General features: G+C 32.9%; 1 protein-coding gene across 4 annotated transcripts in view; it reads right to left on the reverse strand.

Moving 5' to 3' along the window:
* The window catches only part of LOC140756506 (sodium- and chloride-dependent transporter XTRP3), a 147,499-nt gene extending 143,674 nt beyond the window's left edge, over positions 1-3,825 (reverse strand). For all 4 annotated transcript variants that reach the window (XM_073092020.1, XM_073092019.1, XM_073092022.1 and 1 more), the window contains exon 1: positions 3,706-3,825. The gene's annotated coding sequence lies outside the window, so the exon portion shown is untranslated. The remainder of the gene's footprint in view (positions 1-3,705) is intronic.
* Positions 3,826-9,025: the final 5,200 nt, after the last annotated feature.

Consider the following 9,025-nt stretch of genomic DNA (forward strand, 5'->3'; position numbering starts at 1 on the left):
GTGCATTCTACCAATACGCATTTGGCCAGCGTGGTGGACTATGGCCGTATCCTTCTCATCATGAGAGGAAACCTGTATCCAGCAGTGGAACAGTAATGGGTTCACGACGACCGTATCAAATCATGGTTCTACGATGTACTAATCAACACGATGTAAACAATAAAACGAACCCCGCAGGGAAATAAACAAAGTAAAAGCTATAACTCATGATATTCACAAAAACTATATACCTTTTAACAACAGTGTTATTATTTCTACCTAATAACAGCAGTGTTAGGCGCTGCTGTGTTCCGGTTTGAAGGGTGTGGTAAGGGAGATAGACTTTTTCGAGGCGTTCCAGCTTAGTCCTCAGGGGTAGCGGCGCATCTGTAGTCGACCTCAGGTAGGAATATCTAATCCTATCTGGGGTTGATTACAGATGTCCATGGGCGGCAGTAGCCACTTACCATCAGGTGGACTGCATGCTCGTCTGCTACTCTCATAGTATAAAAAAAAAAACCTAAGTACGCCATAAATAGTTTTCTTAGTGTACATAACACATCTACCTAGGTTGCATTTAATTCAATTACGGACCGTACATAGTCATCTTTAATGAAACCATGACTCAACATGAGCAGTACCGTTGTATTACGTATGGGTCAATTTTATCACCGATGCTAATTATAAACGTGGCCAATTAATTACGCTTTTGCTGTTAAGAAGAATTTGTATGTTTCGATCTACAAAGCTAAGCTACATAAGGAGCGGCGGAAGTAAGATGGCTGACTGTCAGTGGCTAAACGTATGCGTGGTATAGAAGGCACGGAAATAGCATGAAAGCTCGAAGCTTTCATGCTATTCTTGTTCTTTCATGCTATGCTTTCAAGCTAGCATGAAAGATCGAAGAATGTAAGAACATATAAAATATTTGTCACCATTTACCATTACTACATTCTGGCAATAAATAATTTTCATTTCATTTCATTTTCATTTCATTTCGTTGTATCGTGGATAGAAATAATGTATTGTAAGATTTTATTTATTTTGTACCCTTATTAAATTAAAGCTTAAAACAAAATACTCGTTCCAAATTTCTAAAATAAAACACTACTTAAAACCTTACACTTGAAAAATAATTCTGGCCATATTTAACCCGCCGTGCTCGCGAAAAAGGAAAAAAAATAGAGAATTCTCAGTCAGGTAAAGGTGCAATAGATGTGTAGAGGCGTTGGGAGTATAAATGGTTCTATAATACTCTTATAATAATAAAAAAAATTGAGCTACTACCTACACTCTTCAACCTACAACGACATAGACCATTTATATAATAACTAATATAACATTGATAAATAGCCCGTAAATTGACGCATTACTTTCTAGAACGTTGAAAGTTTATCATTTAGGGCCACTTTTTCTATGACATGGATTAAATGTATACATTATAATTACAAGAAAATCTAGTCATTACAAATGCAAGTGGCACGCCTGCAGGTGTGAAGCACACGGATACCTCGCGACTACCATAGATTAGTAAAGATTACGCACTCCTAACAAGGAAATGAACTCAGTTTTGAGAAATTAAATAGTTGCGTAAAAAAGTTTTGCCACGTCTCCGTGCTAAAATGTCACTAAAATATTTGAAATTATTATTATAAATTGTTTATTTATCATGTAAATTACGCAGTATTAGTTATTTATTCGTAAATTTTCTCTAAAAATGTTTTTATTTGTCAAGAATTCAAAAAAAGAACTTACTAATAAGCCGTTAGTGGATTCATTCAATTTCAAGGCGGCGAAGTATCTTTACTAATCTATGGCGACTACATACAGAAAAAACTAGTATGGTAGTCTTTAACCTAAGCTCATCCATTTACAGATTAATTTTCTTGAAAGAATTTATATTTCAATATTATTGCATCAAGTATTACGTAATATATAGTAATATATTTATTACGTAAGAAATGAACATAAATATGCAACGAAAATGTAGTTACTGAAACACTGCCGATTAAAAAATAAAATAAAATGCTTACCGCGTATTACATGTGCATACATTGGCGGCCAAATGTATTTTTAACATTAAAACACTTTAATTTGTCAATTTGTTCATAATTACACGTTTCTACAACTTATAAAATATTGATTCATGTTCCCGCCGTTTTACATTTTTTCTTAAATGCGCAATTGCGCACGCATTTTTAAACTACGAATATAAATCGTTTTTTTTTCTAAACAATAGTAAAATAACCTTTACAGCCAGTTAACATGAAGTAATAATATAATATACGTAACATAAATAAATTATTATAAAATGTGGTAAAATATAACAATAGGTTATTTCGATTCACCTAGCTTTGTTCATTTAGGAATAAAAACCAATGAGTATTATGGAGTGTATTTAGTCGATAAAATAAATATTGTTTTACCGTATGGACAATATATTTATTTTCATAATCGCATTTCTTTCTATTCATGTTTAGTGATGGTAGAATTACGTTACCGTTTACCAAATCGATTATCGATAAAATTAAAGTGTAATTGAACTAGTTTTATACAATCAACCTTTTAAAATATTAAGTGCCATAGAATAAGTATTATAAATAAATGTAATGTATTATTAATATATTTTTTTCAATTATATACTGAACTTGTTTTATTATGGATGGTCATGCTATGCCTTTTTAGTTATAAAAAATAATTAGAATATAAGATTTTTTCATATAATCTAGGTGAAAACATATCAACATTCATAAAAGTTTATATGCCTGATTATAAAAACAATAAATTTGGAGATCATTACAAACAGTCTAAAAATGAGTGAAACTTCAAAAATACATAAATAAATATTTTGACAGACGACTGGAAAATTCGACAATTATTCCATATTATAATCTTACATTATTATAAATTAAGTAAGAATCTGATGATGCAATTCGAATGTAGAAATGAGTAATACACCGAGACAAAACATGCAAATTTTAAAACACATATTTTTTTGTTTAATGATTCTGCTTGAAAATGCCTTTAAGTCGTAGGGAAGATGTTAAAATATTCTAAATGTTTGTAAGAGCTATATTCTGCGTTTATGCAGACACTAAATTAGGGGAATCGAATATCTTTGTCAAAACCGTCGCGTCGGCCTTCACCTCGTGACAACCGATATTTACGTAACCGTTCCGATACGGGCACATCACTATTCTAAAAATATACCTGTAAAAAAAAAATAGTGCAATGTGCCAGCTACAGCCTTCAGGGAGGTCAAGATAAAGCCTGACCACGTGCAATAATTACGTGAGATTCACCAACTAGGCTGAATGAATCCTGACCTTTCTCATGGCGACGCAACCCCCCCACACCCCGCGCAAAATCAATACACACCGGGACGTAAAACCTTTGCGAAACTCGCACATTCATATTCTTCTCAATTTTAATACACACATACAAATTGAAACAAACATTTTTTTTATTAAGACGAAATAATCGCGTATCAGTCTGAAAAGTCTTTATCACGCAAGCGAAAAAATTAACCTTAATTTGTAAAAAAAACTTAAATAAATGACGTTTAAAATCTGCGTTCGCGGTTTGCTTATTGTAGACTAACTCGATTAAATAAGCTTATTATATGTTATAGAGTACATTATAAATAAACTATGAACTTAAAATAAATGGTAAATAATACTTAGTGATACATGCCTTAATTATACAGATAAAAATAATTTGACATACATTGATTTCAGAACGTATCCATAAAGCACTGGCCGTACAGTTTTCTCGGTTGACGGATATTCAAATTTCGAATGGAACGCGACGGGCGGACTTCCGCGACGAACGCGCTATACTGACTGCCTCACTGCCATAGGGTTAGAGATGTACACCCTAGTTCATTATGCCCTATCGATAGATTCAGCACAGGAGACACATTTGCAGAAGTTGTAAGTAGTTGAAAAATACATTCACATTCTAAATTTAATTCTTTGTAATATTTATGAAAAAAATATAATAAATTACGTAATGGATTAAAGATTTTAACACAGATACTTTGAATTACCGGGGGTTAAATTACAGTACCGAAAACAAAAATATTTATCGTATTTGTAGTGTGTAATATTTTTATATACATAATGTATGCAATACATTTCATACAGCAGTACTTATACCCATTAATGCATTTTCCAACGTATTTCATAAAGGAGTAGAACTTGTTGTAAAAGATAAAAATAAATTGATGTGACATTGGTTAACTCTTACACGATGGATAACAAAATTGAAAATCGATAGTATTTTTACAACACGTAATGTGAATATAAGAGAAACACATAATGTGGTTATGACAATTCCTGAATCACATTTTACCTTTAGCATGCATTTCGTTTGCACGTGTATTTGATAGATTGTAAATAAATTGAAACTAACGAGCGCAATCTATTTCATTGTGAACGCCATATGAATCACTGTTCATGAAGAACTATCATCAACCCATTACCGTCCCACTACTGGGCACGGGAACTTTCAGATATCAATCAGGTGATTAAGCGGGGACTAGTTAATTTATTAATTTACACACTTATATATAACATTAAAAGGTTTTCTAATCCTAATAAAACTCTTTCACAATTTGAAAACTTTATGATATCAGAAATATAGGTTTGTTTCCAGTACTATTTATTATACTGCTGCATTCTTCTAAAAATATAGTCGCAAATGTTCTCACGGCATTTCAGTAGTCAAGAATACGAACGTAGCTGACTAAAGTAAGACTACAATACCATTTGCAGGTAATTACAGATGTCCACAACAGTGCCACTTATCATCAGCAATATAAGCTCCTTCATACGCTGCATACGCCTACAAAATCATAAAAATAATTGTTTCGACGGTAAACTCATGAAATTCAATAACGTCGTATTTTTATACTTTAACGTAACATTGATAGTAAAAACTAACATCATAAGGTATCCTTATCTAGGTAAGATAAATTATGTCATATAAAATCATATTATATAATTAATCTTATATTAACGATCCATTAAATTGTTTGCGAAGGGAGATAAAAAGTGTTAAAGAGCTAATTATAGGTATTTTAAGATAACCTCAACGTCCTATGTCGTGTAAGTACCGATTTTAGTTCAATAGCCTTCAAAGCATATTATCTTATACTAAAAACTTATTAACAGATTTAAAATATCTAAAAAGTAACCGTCTAATTATATACACCATTAATATGCGTAAATTGTGCAGATAGATTGTCGAATAATCATTATTTTAAGCATAGTAATAAAAGTCTTAAATTGTTCAGTTGGAGAGGCGAGTACTGTACTCTCCATTTAAAATACAATAAAAGTTGCAAGCAACTAAACTACAGCTGGTCAATCATTCATTAAATAACCTTAACCCTATTAATTGTGAAAATTGGACCATTTAGTCACGTTAGCAATTTAGCAAGGGAGCACCATAGAAGGTTAGGATCGAACGGTCAAGGTATTGTTGTAGTCTCCTACAATATTAAATGTCGCAAAACTCTTTATAAATTGATTGACATTACATCATTTACATCACCAGACTAGCAATAAGACTTCTAAATAAATGCTACTCTGATTTTATTCTTATAAGAATCTCATTAGATTCTTCATTCATGGTCATTCTTTTAAATTCATTAATTATTTCCAGTTTTTAACTGCAAAACATAGATTAATTTTATTTTATTTTGAAAACTATTGTTGAACTTTAGTGACCTATATTTTATTTATTCACTACATTGACGATATAAAAATGCAATTTCTAAAAAAACCTTACAACTTAAAAACTTTCTACTTAAGTTAAATTCTGATTAAATGTTTTTTTTTTATATAATCTACATACTAATTAAATAAAAATATTCCATTTTTTTATCGACATAAGGGGATGAAATCACTTGCACATCCCTCGGATAAAGTTACGTCTAGGCCATGTTAGGGGTGAGCATGCGCGGGAAAGCTCCGCCATTTTGTTTTCAGTTCGGCAAAATTCGTGAATTCTCGGAAACTTTCGTGGAATACAGTCGACTGCCGATATCATGTATGGACGTCGTATGCATTATTAAATGATGGGTATTGTTTTATTCAGCCGTAATGTGTATTCATTTCGAAATAATATAGAATTAACTAATAATGTTACTTTTAATAGTTTATTAAAAGATTAAACGTAATTACGATCTACAAAGAACTTTCATGTAGATCACGATGTTTCCCTTGATCGTTATAAAAAGTGATGATTAATTTTATCATACGCCGTAGATTAGTAAAGATTACTCACACCTAACAAGAAAAAGTAACCAGTTTTGCCAATTGAAATTGTCACTGTCATCTATTGTCGTGTGTAAAAATATTTAAAAAAATGTAATTTTTAGATTATTTACAAATGAAACAATATTTCTCCGCACTTTTTCTTCTATTTCGTATTTTGCACTACTTCAATGCGCATGTCGGCATTGTTCCGCGTAAATTACACCATGACAGCCATGGCTTCCTTCAATTACAAGGCGGTGAGATATCTATACTTATGGCTACAACTATAAGGGCTGATGACATAGAAAAATATGTTACATTACATGTTATAGTACACACACGAATGGTAAAAGAAATTCAATTGTCTTTTATAACAAATGCTTACGCGGCCCATGTGTCGCAGCGGCCGCCCGCCGGTACCCGCCTTCTACGCAGAATATGCTGGGATCGATCCCCGGCCAATATACATTTAAATGATGGCTTAGTTTCCCTTTTTGCGACATACTACCCACATTCATAATTATCTTATATTTTATTTTTTATAAAATACACACAACCACATTTATGAAATAATCATTAGTAAGTGCCTGACCGGGACATTAACGTGAGACCTCCGTGACAGACCATGGTGTGAGATGTGGTAACCCCAAAGATACTTTTAGTCCAAGTAATTAATTTAAAAATGTTACTCACTTGGCCCTAAATGAAACCTAAAATCATATAGGGTACATATTATGTACAGTGTATATGCATCAGGACTGAATAAAATATCGAATACTCTTCAACTAGAAACACTATTTACCTCGCTATCATATATAGCAGAAATAGATGTCGCCAGGGCCGGATTGGAGGGCAGACTGGGCTATTGCCCACGGGGTCTCCACAAGGGAGATGCCCCTACAATGGAGTATGAATAGGAAAACATCCAAAATTCTAAGAGTAACTTTTACGTGTTTTTCCAAAAAACCTTTTTCATATTTAACCGGCCATGTCTTGTACTTAAATAATCTCTACATGTTTTTTGAAATAATTTTATTCGCTGGCAATATTTTTTTTAAAGGCTTGACGGAAAATGAATATATTTCAAAAAACTAAAAAACACGCTCTTATGATAAAATGAACTAAAAAGCTTTCGGTATTCTATTTCATTCTTTCATACATACAGGGTAAGATAAGGATGTATGTTGACCTCTTTCTACTAAAAAACGGAGTTACTCACTGACAAACATACAAGTGTAGCTAATATAAAGCGTGTAAAAATGGTCCTTTTATTCGGAAAATAATTAGGGGCCTCCGCTCCTTCGTTGGGCCAAGGCCTCCAGACCCCCAAATCCAGCCCTGGGTGTTTCGGTGTTACCACTACAGTTGAATTAGGAAGAGTTCTCCGAAAGATTTTGTTACGCCATAGCTATTTTTTAAGTACAGACACACCCTTTATTTATTTGTAGAACTATACATAGGTATAGTCCGCTCCAAACTGCTAGTCCGCTCTGAAGTTGTTGCGAGCAGGTGTAGTCATACAAAATGCTGTGACGACGCAATTCATTTCTATATTCAGAGCGGACGAGCAGTTTTACGCGGAGTATACTTTATAATCAATAAAAAATAGACTTTAGACTGAAAGTATGACCGGTGCAGTCCCAAGCGGTCATTACGCGGGACCTTGAATAGGCGTCTATTTTTAGCTTCCCCACTCAAGGGTGAATGGAGGGGAGATATTTCTGCATATTAAAAAGGGACCCGAGGGCTTTAGATCAGTTAACGATAAACAAGATTCAATCTGGCTCATTAAAACAAAGTTTAGTTTAAAATTTCTACATAATCAGTGTTCATTTTAATTATTATAGATATGTTTATTATTATTATATGTATATATATTATATATTATATATTAATTATTACACTTATTTTGGTGTTCAGCAGTTTCAATATTAGATAACTATATCCTATTAATCTTTACTTAAACATAAGAATAAATATACCTACACAGCTATAATTAAATGTTAAATTTATGTTTAAGGTTGCCAGGCCAGGTATAGAGCTACTAATTATTGGCGTAACGTAGAATTAACAAAGAGCATGTTGTCCACCTGATGGTAAGTAACCACTGCCGCCCATGCATGTCTGTGATCATTGACGTGCCAATCCTGAAATATAAAATGGTGGCGGTTTCTCATCAGTCGAACTATCGTTCAAACGATTATCGTCGTTCAAATTTGACTGGACTCTATTAAAATATTTTAATGAATACAAACCTCACTTGACATACATTATTTCAGGGTTTGATTTTGTATAGCCATCAAACTATTTCGATCACCTGAATTCTTATGTCAGGAGTATTTTTATAGTAGTCTAAAGAAACCCTAAGACGCCAAAACCTAGACAAGTAGATTCCTAGCTTTAACTTTCCACGCGTTATCGATAAAACCGACCACGACCTTCGAACCACAAGCTGGCGGCTGGCCAAATTTAACCAGAAAATCGATGCTGTACGCTGTACGTGCACTATTTATATTATGCAATGTGAACTAAGCCTAGATTTTTGTTAAAAGCAAGCTTTATAACGTAACAACTTTGTTTCACAATCGACCACTATTCTGTTATAAGAGCAATGTTAAGAGCTGCTCTGTTTTGAAGGGTGTGGTAAGAAAAATACACTATGACGAAGCGTTCTATCATAGTTTTCAGATACTCGTCTCCACAAAATAAGTAATTCTATTATGGGTCAATGTATACGTTTTTACAATAGACTTCCTACCAAAATCAGAACTTTTTCACTTAAT

Source organism: Epargyreus clarus, unplaced genomic scaffold, assembly GCF_041222505.1.
Source record: "Epargyreus clarus isolate Ecla_fem2 unplaced genomic scaffold, WU_Ecla_fem_2.2 ptg000035l, whole genome shotgun sequence".
NCBI classification, from domain to species: domain Eukaryota; kingdom Metazoa; phylum Arthropoda; class Insecta; order Lepidoptera; family Hesperiidae; genus Epargyreus; species Epargyreus clarus.